Source organism: Gavialis gangeticus, unplaced genomic scaffold (genome assembly GCF_001723915.1).
Source record: "Gavialis gangeticus isolate Ggan-Ray unplaced genomic scaffold, GavGan_comp1, whole genome shotgun sequence".
NCBI lineage: Eukaryota > Metazoa > Chordata > Crocodylia > Gavialidae > Gavialis > Gavialis gangeticus.
Genome location: NW_017729031.1, coordinates 19,936,602 through 19,949,779, shown reverse-complemented (window position 1 = coordinate 19,949,779; position 13,178 = coordinate 19,936,602). Strand labels below are relative to the sequence as shown.

General features: G+C 40.3%; 1 protein-coding gene across 1 annotated transcript in view; it reads left to right on the top strand.

Moving 5' to 3' along the window:
- Positions 1 to 13,178, top strand: part of THSD7B (thrombospondin type 1 domain containing 7B) — a 754,813-nt gene that overhangs the window by 151,817 nt on the left and 589,818 nt on the right. The gene's annotated exons all lie outside the window — the stretch shown is intronic.

Below are 13,178 nucleotides of genomic sequence, written 5' to 3'. Positions count from 1 at the left end.
CTTGCCCAGGATCAAGGTAAGGCTGACTGGCCTGTAGTTCCCCGGGTCCTCTTTTCTCCCCTTTTTGTAGATAGGAACCACGTTGGCCCTCTTCCAGTCCTCCGGCACCTCTCCAGAGCACCACGAGTGTTCATAAAGCCCTGCCAGGGGACTTGCAATGACCCCAGCGAGTTCCTTCAGGACTCTAGGGTGAAGATCATCCAGGCCGGCTGACTTAAAAATGTCCAGCCCCTCCAGAAGCTCCCTAACTAAATCCTCACTCACTCTAGGCCCAGGTGAGCCTCCCCCGGGAGGCTATCTTTTTAATGTTTTTAATTAGATGTATTACTGCTTCTCCAAACTTAAGTTTACATTTTGTTTCCTTCTTTTTCTCATGCATAATTTTTATCTATCCTCACTGGCAACTTTCTACCCATATTCCAGTCCTTGAGACATACCTCTGACACAACCAGCTTGTACTTGGGTATCTGAATCCAAAAAAAAAAATGCATGCTTTGCATTTCAAGGGCTATACAGAGCTCTGGCTCCATGTATTTTGGTGCAGATTTTGTATCTTCATTTCTGGAAAGTGCAGAGAGGCTCATGGCAATAAATACATATTAAAAATAATGAGGAGCAAAATCCAGGTTTCAAGAGAGGGTTTTTATTTTTGTGCATCACTCTAACGGACAGCAAATGTAGTTTTGGTTATACACAATGAGTTATACTTGGTACATGGGTCATGGAAAGCTCAGAGTTTCTTGGATCAATATATCCTTTTAAAAATGCTTCCTGAATAATACTCCATCATTTTTATTCAATTTAAAATAATTAGACACTTACAGTATATATTAAATTCCTATTGAAATGAAAAAAGTGTTTAATTTTAAACTATTTTCCTCATTATGGTTATATTAGATAAAAAGTTATTATAAGAATGTTTCCAATATACTTGAACAAAAACCAGTTTTAACTATTTTTATTCTTTGGCACTAGTAACCAATAATTTATAGGGTTTTTTTAATGGAATTAAAACTAACACTTATTTGAGTCAGCAGCATCTGTCCATGATGATGTATAAAAATAACTTAGTTCTTTCTGCTTCATTGGATTCAACCATAATCCTATGGAAAGATTCTAAAATTATGCCAACAGTACTTAGGTTAGACTTCAAGTAAAAATATTCAGTCAAAGTATACAATGATGATCCTCAAGAGTTATGATAAAGTTTGCCTGGGGTAATTCTTCAGTCTAGCAGTAATAAGATCAGGCTTTGCTGCTAAAATATGTGGTAATCTTTCTCTTCAGTGAGAATTAATACATTCATTTTAAAGATGCATCAATTCAGCTATGAACAGTTCACCAGTCTATTTTTCTTCTAAATACGACCCTACTTTTGTGATCTAAGCCAAAAGACCTAAAGGACAAACAACTGTCAAAACTCTGTTAGTAGAACTGCTACAGTAATTGCTCATTCATTTTCCTTCATTATTTTATTTATCAAAGATGATTTGCAAAGTATCTGTTATCTGTTTAGAATAAATTACAAACACAAATATGTAATGAATTGGTAATCTCTTCCATGAGTTAATAAATTAGTATGTGGCTTCAGAAACAGACTCATTGTGGGAGATATTTACTTTTAATTTCTCTATCTGAGAGTTAATTTATGTCAACTCAGCAGAATGTCATACTAAAACAAGTCATAATTATAATAGCAATCTGTATTAAGCAATAACATGCTTATTAAGCTACGCTTATTAAAACATATTTTAGTGTTGAAATTTAGTAATGATTCAAAGCACTTCTAACATATAATCTTGATATAAATAGCTTGTTTTTTTGGATGCTTATGTGCCCTGCATGTCAAAGTGTAAGAGCAAATGTCATTGTGTCCTTGCAAGCGTAATTATTGTATAATTTTTTGTCTGCAGGCATGACAAGTAATTCAGATTGCACTATGTAAAATAACCTACAATTACCATGTTATGTTACTTGGTCCTAAATGAATTAGATAAGCAGTGTGGATTAATATCATAGTCTTTTTCTGTCAAATGAAGGATTCCAGACAAAATTATCTATAGATTTCTTTTATTGGATTGATTTAATTTAGTAATTGCTCTTTCATCATTATCATGCCAGGGCAGGAGTTTCAAACATACGGCACATGGGCTGGATCTGGCCTGCTGAACTGGATCATCTGACCTGCGCACTTTTGTCTTGGCTCTGGCTACAATGATGGAGCTTCCAGGGGCCGCAGGCAGCACGTGGAAGAGCAGCACTGAGCAGCACCATGGGCAGAAGCACTGCCACCATGGCCAGAACCACGCAAAAGACCTGCCTTAGTGGGTTCTGGCTGCATTGGCAGATGAGTACATCATCTGACCGTGCTTCTGATGGAGCTGCCCATGGTCCTAGCTGTAACCAGAGTGCTGGTTGCCTCTGTGGAAAGTCTCATCACCTTGCCAGAGCCATGACTTTGGCTGCAGTGGAAGGGTTTGTCCATGGTGGACTTAGACACATGCCACTGTGGGAACCCGCAGCGCTGCTCAGGTTGACAGTACCAGTTGAAGGGGTTTCTGCTCATGGTGTAGCTGGTGCTGCCAGACTTCAGCTCTCACTGGGGTGTACACTGCCACTGCGGGAAGCCTGAGCCCAGAACCTTGCTCTTGTGCCTGCTTAAACTTCAGTGAGATGTCAGACCTTTTTTCAATCCTGTACTGGGCGGCCAAAGGGATTATAATCTGCCTGGCCAAATTCCTGATGAGTCAGGCTAAAATGGTGACAGTGAAGAGCTGCCAGAATCAGCTCACTGGGTCTGGCCCTAAGATGCCCTTTACCTCTTCTGGCTCTTCATTTGATGCATCTGTTTTTTGAGTTTGGGCACTCTGCCCTGAAGCAAAATGTGAGCCAGTTTGCATCCTGCTAGACGACTGAGGATGTCCTATGTATTGTGGAATAGGGCTGGCTGGTCTTTCAACTGTGACCACGGGTGTGTGAAACTGGGGGAGGTGCAAGGGGTTTTCCTTGTTATTTCAGTGAATTGTTCTTCTTTGGTTGTTGTCTCCCTGCCTAGCCCAACGTGGGGCTCTGTGCTTTTAATTAGTTGCTTTTAACTGGTTGTTTGTTTTTTTAAAAACATTTTTTACCTTTTTATAGTAAAGGTCAAAATAGTTTTTAAAAACGTCCTGTCTGTCTGTCTGTCACATGCCCCTCCTCCCCCCCACGGACATGCACACAGTGTTCCTTCAGGGACACGCACACGTGTGCGCATGTGCATGCACACACACATGCGGGCACACACTTGTGTCTCTGTATCGGGCTACCATCGCGGGAAAAGCCACATCACTAGTAGCAGGTTCTGCCCACGGTGCCCCCAGGACTGCCAGCATGACATTGGATGCAGCCTATGGGCACCTGAGAAGGAGGAAATGCGTCCCTCTGATCAGTGGGCATTTGAAACCCCAGCAGTAGGTGTTAAAGACCAGTTTGAGAACTACTCTGTGAAATGTACTTGTTTGCAGTATGTTTAAATTTTCCAATGTGTCCCTTTACTTTCTCATTTTACTTCACACTAGTGAATACTGATGGACTTCCTTTTGTCCTGTGGATACACATGAATATTAAGGACTTTTCATGCTGTTGTAGGTTCGGAGGACCCTCACCCTTATCAGATTTCACAGGTCTGAACCCATTCTGACTTCTTCCATAAAAAGCACTTCTTCAGCATGTCTGTAGATCCTTATTTAGTAACCACTCTGCCTACATTGACGTGCCACTTACTTTAATTTATTGACTAGGAACTGTGTAAATGAATGTTGTAAATATATTACGGAACAAGATGCAACCTGAGCTGAACTTGCCCCATTTTTCCTTGTTTGTCTTCTGCCCTCCAGCATATGGAATTTGTTATAGACCGTAAGCTCCTTAGGGGAGAAGGGTAGTCTGTTTTACAAAAAATGAGTAAATTGGAATTTGAGTGGGAGAAGAGAGTGTCCTGGTAATGTTAATTAACATTTGACATTAGCTGCTTTGAAGGGCAAGCAGGCATTTTGATGGACAGTGTAGGCTAGGATCTTTTGCTTATGCTAACAGAAAGACTACTTTGGTCCAGCTGATATTTCAGCAAGTTAAATTGTATTCCATGTGAAATGCATTTCACTTGAATAGTTACCACATTTTCGTTGTTTAGTATCAGTGCTCCATTTCTGTGGATTCATTACGTAATGAAATAGTCATTTCTCAAGTGTTACTTGGGGTGGGTTTTCTTCTCTCTTATGATCTTATTGGCAGCTTCACCTTTCCTCTTGCTCCTTTTATCTTCTATTGGTGATCTGAAGATTTTTATGTCTGAATAGATTTGCCATAGTTTCTCTAGACAAATTATATAAGTGTAGCACCTAGTAACAGAGAACCTTAAAATGCCATATTGGTGGAGTCCATGCAATATGTTGCTGAGATTTATTTGCCAACTTCTGTGATAATATTATAGTCTATTATTACCTACAGTGAAAGCCAGTCAAAATAAAAGTTGATGAGTAAGTTTATGAGTAAAGTCACCTTTGCAAAAACACTCCATGGAACTAAATTATAAAGGGCCCTTGTGAAAGACTTCATGGCTTCCGCTTGTTGCCTTGTAAGAAAATATTTTTTTTTCCTTATTTGGTTTATAACTTGTTCATTTTGTAACAATGGATGGAAATAGACGGCATTCTTAGCACTATTTCCTCCTCCCTCTGAGTGGCCTTGTATTTAAGAGTGCTAACGCACGATTCCAAAATGCTGGTCTTTTGATGCCAGCATTTAAACTGGTTTCTAATAAAGTATAATTACACTGTGGTTCACAATCTGCACTTAGTACTTATAATTAATCTTAGATTTATTTATAGAAAAAGTGTACATTTAACAAAGTTCCTATACAAAAAAAGTAATTAACTACTAATTACAAAGCACACTATTGAGTAGAAAATATCTGCATTCTTCCACTCAATTAAGATACTGAGGAGGAAATTTGGCTGAGCAGTGAAGCATTGTGGATTATTTTACTGCGCTGTCCAAAAGAGATTATTAAGAAGTGCAGAAAATCTATTTTAACGAGTCTTGCAATTTGTGGCAGTGATCAATGATGGTCTCATTATGCCCGAGTCATTGCAAGACTGTTTTTTGTAATTCTTTATCCTAAAATCACATTTGACATAAAGTTATACTGTTTCTATGCTTTGTTCTGTCTATTTCCTGATATCCACTGTAAGAAATAAAAACCTAAGAACAATCCTGTTGCACAATTCTGCAGTATGGGAGAACATTATAAGGATTTCTGATGAGTGGAATTTGTCTAGCGCTTCTATGTAACTTGACTGTATTTCCTTTTGGATTTTAAGGCTACTTTGATGTAGAGATGTAAAAACATAGCTGCGCATCATATTAATTAAATCAAAATTCTTTGATCCTTAGGAAAAGTCTTTTTTGAGATGGTATAATATGTTGCAGAGAAAAATTTAAAGTGTACAGTGAAGGGCATAATCAAATTAAAGAAATATTTCCATGTAGAAAGTCATCTAAAGCAGTGTTTCGCAACCTTTTCCAGCCCAAGGCAAAATTACATGAATAAAATTTTTCCATGGCACACCTGTTAAGGCATTCCCCATCCCCATCCTTATGAGATCATTGTAGCTCATTACCATGGCAAAAATCTGTGGCACAGCTGTTCAGTGGCTCATGAACTGTGCGTACCCCACAGCCAACACGTGCGCAGTAGATGAATTTCCTTCTGCTCGGCCGGTTCTCTCTCTCCCTCACAGCCAACGCATGTGCAAGTCTTCTGTGCATATCTCATTGACACGGCTTATTTGTTAGTGCTACGTGGCTGGAGAACTTCTCACTATTCCAAAAATTGTGGCACGCCAGTTGAAAAGCACTGATCTAAAGGGTGATCTAATGAAGGACTATTTTAAGAACTATGTTAAACAGCTTTTTTTTTTTCTGTAACCAAGAAAGTTCATCATAGAGAATATGTGTTAAAATTGTTTTAGATGGATATGCTTTAATATAATAAAATCATGGTGCATATGCATTGTGATTATTCTTTATAGTAATTTTACTTCAATGATCAACATTAAATAAATAAGCCATTTAATGCAGCAATACTTGAATAATATGGCTTTTTGCCTGTCATTTTGATAATGACAGACAGTGACAGGTAGTGGATCATTACATGTTATTTAATTGAATATTAATTTTTTTAATCTGTTAGTACATGTTTATTTCTCTTGAAAATGTATGCCATATTGTAAATTTGTATTTTTTAGTTACCATTTCCTATTCAGATTTTCTCTGCACCACTGTCTGGTATTTACCTGTCTTTGTTTGTGTGAAATACAGGCTAAAATCAGTATTTTCAAAAATACCTTAGGGACAGAAAAAGACTGGCTCACAATACGTGAGCCCAAAGTTGGGATCCTTCATACTGCAACTTGTTCCAGTGTTTTTTGAATTTCAAGAAGGAAGGCAGAAGTGTCCCTCCCACCCCCTCCCAGATAACTAGCAGTCTGTTTTTTAGGGCATTTTCCTGGATTCAGGTGGTTTATGTTCAGATCTGCTTGGGGGAAAAGAGAGAACAGCTCTGTGGGTGAGTACCCTAAGGCTGTTGTAGAAGACGGCAGCTCCTGCCTTCATACAAAGCAAGTTACCACTACATTTTTCAGTTTAATTTTTCTTTTCTTGGGGGTTTTCAGGGTTATTATTTTGGCCTAAATTCCACCAAGGTCTGCCTTAGGTGCCTAAGTCCTTTGTTAGATCTGAATCTTAAGGAATTTTAAAAATTTTACCAATTTTTAATTACATTTTAGTATTAGCTGATTATGACTGGTGTTAAATTCACAGCCCTGGAACAGCAGGGAAAATGGCTGCTGCAGGGAAAATATGCTTCCCACATTGCTCTGGCAGTCTATCTGAGCTAGAGCTCAGGTGCACTGCCTGTGGGATGCTTGTCTAGATGAATCCCTATGTCTCATTTTTCATCTGAATCTTTGTTGCAAATTATCAATGAAGCCTTGTCTACCCTGAGAAGATGTTGAAGTATTTTGAACATGCTACTGAAATGTTTCAATTTATGATTTTAAACATAATTTTACCCTTAGTATGAGCATATAATAATAATAATAATAATAATAATAATAGCTCAGTGGTTTTCAAACTTTTTTGGCTACGTACCTCCTTTACCTGCAATATATGGATGCTCATATCCCCTACACATGATGCATCTTTGCATGTTCATTCCTTTGGAAGAGTGTTGACATGTGACCAATCAGAAACTGCAGTGCCATTATTCAAATTGAGGTGTGTACACCTTAGCAAAATGTTATGTACCTCTGGGGGTACATTTATCCCAGTTTGAAAACCACTGGGTTAGTTGATTGTGTTAGCTGAAAATGTGACTGTCAATAAACTTATCTGTTATGATCTTTTTTTATAGCCATACGTAGCGGTGTAGTAATGCACTTGGGATCCATTTGCAAGAGGCACCCTCCCCACATGTGGATCTCACTCCTTGTTAAAAAGTCTCTTTAGCTAAAGAAATTAAGACAAGTCTGCTATAAGTAATTTTGAGGAAAGTGCTTCATAATGCTTCTTAAAATAACAACACCTTTGTTTGCCTACCAGGGAAACCTGGTATGAATCCCTGTTTATTGGGAATGCACGAACTAAGAAAAGAGGTTCGTGTTGTTGTTGAGGGGTCTCCACTGTAGGGAGGATAAAGTTGAGTAAAACTGACCTGCCATCAGTGTAGTATAAAGCACACACTTTAAATTATAAAACAGTGGATGACTGGAGGATAATCTGTAGTAGTAGGCCTCTGTCTATTTCACGAGATAATAGAATTACGCTGAGTGAGACAACAGCTTGCTGAACGTAACCCGCACTTGAAAGATAAAGCGAAGCTGGAATGACCTCTCCATTTCCAGGTTTTCTGTGTTTTCCTCTCCCTTGTGTGCTGTGCGAGTATCTTTCCTGCCTACTTCTGTTGCAGACAGATAATCTGTCAACTTTCAATTACAAAATACTTAGTTCTTTCATTTCAAATGCTATGCAAATATTTTTTGGTAGGTTTCCTAAGGTTGTGCATGATTATAATAATTTTAGTTTACAAAGGCAGGACAACACACAGTTGAATGCTATATTTGTGAAATAGTCTACATTTAAAATGACTAAAGTTACATGTGGCTTACAAATTAGGCCTACGAAATTGAAATATTCAAATTGTAAGTGTGCCATTCATAAGTATGCAGATTAGCATTCTGTTACTTCAAGTCTCCCAACTACTAAACCCTTAGAATAGTTTAGATCAAGTTTTGCCAGAGAGGAGACTTTTTTTAGGGACAGATTGTAGACTCCATTGGATTCTCTTTTAATCCTTCTCTATTGAGTTCAGGTATGCAATCAGTTTAAGAGGAGTTTTGCAGTCCAGATGGAAAGCAGGTATGGACCATTAGTCAGCACAGCATATCTGAGCATTATGTATCCAAACTTGAGCATACCCAGTAAGTTAATAAAAATACTGTGCATCGCATGACAGACCTTTGCCCTCAGATTTAAACCTGAGAACAGTGTCAGTTTGTGCCTTCTTTGTTACACTTCTTGTAATACCCTCTGTTACAGAGGCATAATGACCAGGTTTTGCACTCTGGGTAGTAGCAACAGTGGTAGCCACTGTTTCTGCACTCCCTCTAAGTGGGTGTCTTGGGGCTAGTGGCTCAGTCACCTTCCCCTAGTTATGTGAATGCATATATTGAAAATTACCCTACCTTGCTGGGCTATGATAAGTAGGCAATTGCATTTTGATTGAAGTACTTTATACTATAATTGCCATTAATAAAACATGTTTAGGGTGTGGATATACAGCAAGATTATTAGCAAGTAAATTACCCCAGATTTTAGTAAATTTAGCAAATGTACTCAGTATTAAAGAGCTGGGTGCGCACACTAGGTGATATTACAGGGCATGGCCACTAGGGCTAGGGACAGAAGTTACACATAAACCAGTTCAAGTAATCAAAAACTGGTTTGAACCTGTAACAGAACAGAAGCTCAGTGCATGTAAACCAGTTTCGAAATGGCTGAAACTAGTTTAAGATAAACCTGGCTGAATGCAGTATCAGACTTAACTCATCCGGGTTAAACTAGTTTATGGGACTTTTGTCCCAGACCCCTTCCTGGTTTAAGTTTAAATTAGAGTCCCCCAGCATCCCAGCATGCTTTTCAGCCCTGGGCTAGGCTGTCGCCCCTCTCTAGCTGGAGCAGGACCAGGGGTGTGGCCAGATGCCAGCTCAGCATGGCCCCCTGAGATGAAGGGGGCAGAGAGGGGGCTTATTCCCCCCTCCCCTGTCCCCCAGGACTCCAGCTGGGGTCTGCCTGGCCAGGGCACAGCAGCCCCTCTCAGTCCCTCCCCCCCACTGCTCCAGTGGCAGGGGCAGGGTGCAGTGAGATGCTGGCTGGCATGGAGAAGGGGGCTGGGAGGGGGTTTATTTCCTCCCTGCCAGCTCCTGCCAGTTCTTTAACAACTGCATGTCAAACCACTGCCTACACAGCAAAGTTAACTAACACCTTGTTAAAATGCTAATCCAAGAGCCATCAAGACTGCAGGGCTAACAGGTTTGATTGTGTCTCAGTTATTGGCCCACCTACCTAGCAGATGTGTTTCCCTACCCAGAGACTTATTGGAGGAAGGCACAAGATAGGACCCTTCTTAAAGAGAAGACTCCATCCCTTCCTATCTCTGGCAGAGACTAAAGTAAGCAGTTGATAGTGGGAGGGGGAAGGAGAAGGGAAGGTGTGATTCCCCTTAGCTCCCCTAGGCCATGGGGGAAGGGGAAGAGGCTGGGGAACCTGGATGGTCCTTTGCCACCTGTGAGCATAGGGTCAAGCCCTGCAGGACCAGACTGAGAGGTGGGAGGTTGGCAAAGACCTGGCACAATCATCACATATATGTGCTAAAGAAGGAGCTGAGAGAACAGGAGAGGGTCGCACACCTTGAGTTAGTGTGGCAAAAGAGTGCAGGTGAACTACATTTACATTATAAAGCAGAAACTGTAAAAAGTGGGAGACTGGAATGCCTAAGCAAGGACTTGTCTTTTTGGTTTACAGGCAGTCCTCGGACTTACAACACGATTGGTTCCTGAAAATCGCGTCTTAAGTCGAAACATTGTAACTTGGAACCAATTTTATCATAAGACACAATGTTATAAATGGGGGATTCGTTCTTGAACCAAGGCCCAATACCCTATTTTCACTAAAAATACCCCAGAATTTTGTACTCGATCAATTATAGCTACATTAATGTAATTTTATTGTAAATAACAATCATGTTGATTTGGAAGGACTTCTTTGAGGTGACTTTGCTGGACTTGAAGGGCTTTTTGAAGGGCGCTTGGTTACACTTTTTGAAGGGTTCTTGGCTGGAGTCTTCTCAGGAGTCTTGGCTGTAGGTTTTTCTGGAGTCTTGTCTGCTTTCTTGAAGAAAGTGTCCAAGGAAGTCTGGACAGATATTCTCCAGAGAGATGAGTGACGCAGCAAACTTGTTCACTGGCATGGCATCACATTGTATCAAGTGTTGTAAAGTCGAAACTGATGTCATAAAGTTGAAACAGGGTGTCAGTTTATAAACGTTTTAAGTGCAAAATGTTGTAACTCAAAATGTTGTAAGTTGAGGACTGCCTGTATTACATTGCAGTTAGGTTAGACTAAGTTTTGTGTGTGCTCTCATTGGGCATTTATATGTATACTTTTTGGTCCTGTGATGAACCAGAGGTCTGCCACTTAAGAGCAGACTTGATTAATCGAGTCTACTCTGCACACAAGTTGATGCACACTGCGCTGCATCCCGTGCAGTTGTATAAGGAGCGAAATGCACCTCAGTGCACAGAAAATGGTGGTGGTGTGCTTTTGAATTAAACCACTTTCTTTGTGTGTTAGTTCAAAAGTGCACCGCCACCATTTTCTCAGCGCTGATGCACATTTCACTGCTTATACAACTGCAAGCGTTGCTCTCTGGGAGCCGCTTTAATTAAAACTTGCCCCCCAACCAACCAACCCTGGAGCACATGTATAGACACCCAAAATGACTAAGGGAGTGAACACACAATATTTGTTCCCATGTAGTAAAGATGCATACAAAAGTGATTTTATTCTGTGGTTTGGATGCGTGTCATCTGTCCACTCTATATAGTAAACCTGTTGTGTGCCCACACACACATTTGTAAACATAACTGATTATGGTTATTTTTATTTTTATATTTTTTATTTTTGTGTACAATTTGAAATATTCTGAAGTTGCACTTATTGTTATAAATCAACCCACTACTTATTGTGTTTTTTTTCTGGTTCTAAAAACTGTTAAAGAATAATAAAATTGTGTATTTTCAAGCAAGTAGTATATTTGCAATAGTATTACTCAATGAAATAATTCTGTTATTTATTTGGTTTTAGAAAGTTTCTAAGGAAAGGAATGATAATAAAAAGTAAGCTCTCGAGACAGGGTCATTAAAATATTTTTAATTTACTAAATTCAAACCCCTTTTCAGTTTACAGGCAATTTTATTGTTCATATACTTGGGCTCCTATTCTGACTTAACAGCAGTTGTGTGAAAAAACATCATCTTATTTCAAAAGATTCTACTGTTTGAGCTGCTTCTTGTTACATCATTAAATAAAATTAGTATAACTGCACTGAAAGTTCCCGATGTGATTTTGCTGACATTGTTTAAAATCTCAGCTAGAGTTCCTAGGGATATCACTTGGGTCTCTCCCTTGGCTTTATTGGTCAGATATGGTACTAGGTAGCCTCCAGCTGAAGTACATATTAAATGTAGTTCCACAGTCTTTGTGATGTACTGAGCATTTTCGGTTCTAGGTAGGCCTGTGTGAGTTGGCAGTGATCCGATCCAGCCATTTCAGATGGCCACAATACGATCCGGAGCTCTGGACTGGGTTTCCGCCTCGATCTGGCCGAAGCGGCTCCCGGCCATAGGGTATAATGGAAAATCGATGAAATATCTATGACTTTGTTGTTTCGTGTCCGATTTGGATGAAACTCGCAGGGATGGTAGCCTCTGCTGAGAACATAAAATCTGCCAAGTTTTGAGAAGATCAGTGCAGGGGTTTGGGTGGAACTGTACCCCAAATTCTTGAAAGCCAAACTCATGTCACAGCTATGTGCTACAACACAGGGGAGTCAAAACTGCAGGGATGGTGGCCCCTGGTGAGGCCACAAAGCCTGGCAAATTTCAAAGAGATAGGCACAGGGTTTTGGGGGGAACTGCACCTCAAGCTGCGGACAAGAAAACTCGTGACATGGGTGACACTGCATGTGTTAAGGTGCAGTGGGGTGACAGCTGCAGGGATGGTGGCCCCTGCTAAGGCCATGATGCCTGCCAGCTGTCGAGGAGATCGGTGCAGGGGGTTCTGGGGCCCTGCACCCCTACCTGCTGACAGACAAAACTCGTGCCAAGACCGTGTCTGTCCTGGGGCAGTTGATTGTCTGTATTGATTCTTTCCTCTCCTTAGCTTGGTTTTGTAGGTGCTAGTTGACATCTTTCTTCTAAAATTAGCCCTTCACATTTGGGATGCTTGTCTTAATCAGGAAACAGTTTTTCTACCCAGAATAAAAGAATGGGGCTGTTGTAAGATGGCTGCTTCTTCTTTTCACAATATCTGCTGCCTGGGAGAGGGGCAGAGTCCAGCGGGGCAGATCCAGCAGGGCTTCAGTGGTGCAGTCATATTCTGCTTTGATTCCTGCTTCTCCTAAGGTTTAAAACCAGCTGTCCCAACAGTGGTGGCATATCTATTTAGGCAGCACTGAAGGAATTAGTTGACTGAATGGATCATCATAATCTACCTGATTCCTGCTAATCGCTCTTTACTCCACAGATGTTAACAACCCTCTCTCTCTTTTAATAGTCCCCATGTTCTGCTAATCAAGCTATCCTTTCTTTGGCAATGTTGCCGTTTGTTAGCTACTTCTGGTCCCTCTTTTTCTATTCCAGAGCCATGTAGACTACTTTTAGCTCTTTTCAAAATTCTAGATCCATGGAGTCCAGTCTTCAGCAGCAGCTAGTTTCAGCTTAAAACAGTATTCTGAATGGGAAGGGGAGTGTGAGTGATCTGAAGATTAGGCTCTGTGTCTGCTCTGGGCAGCCATAACT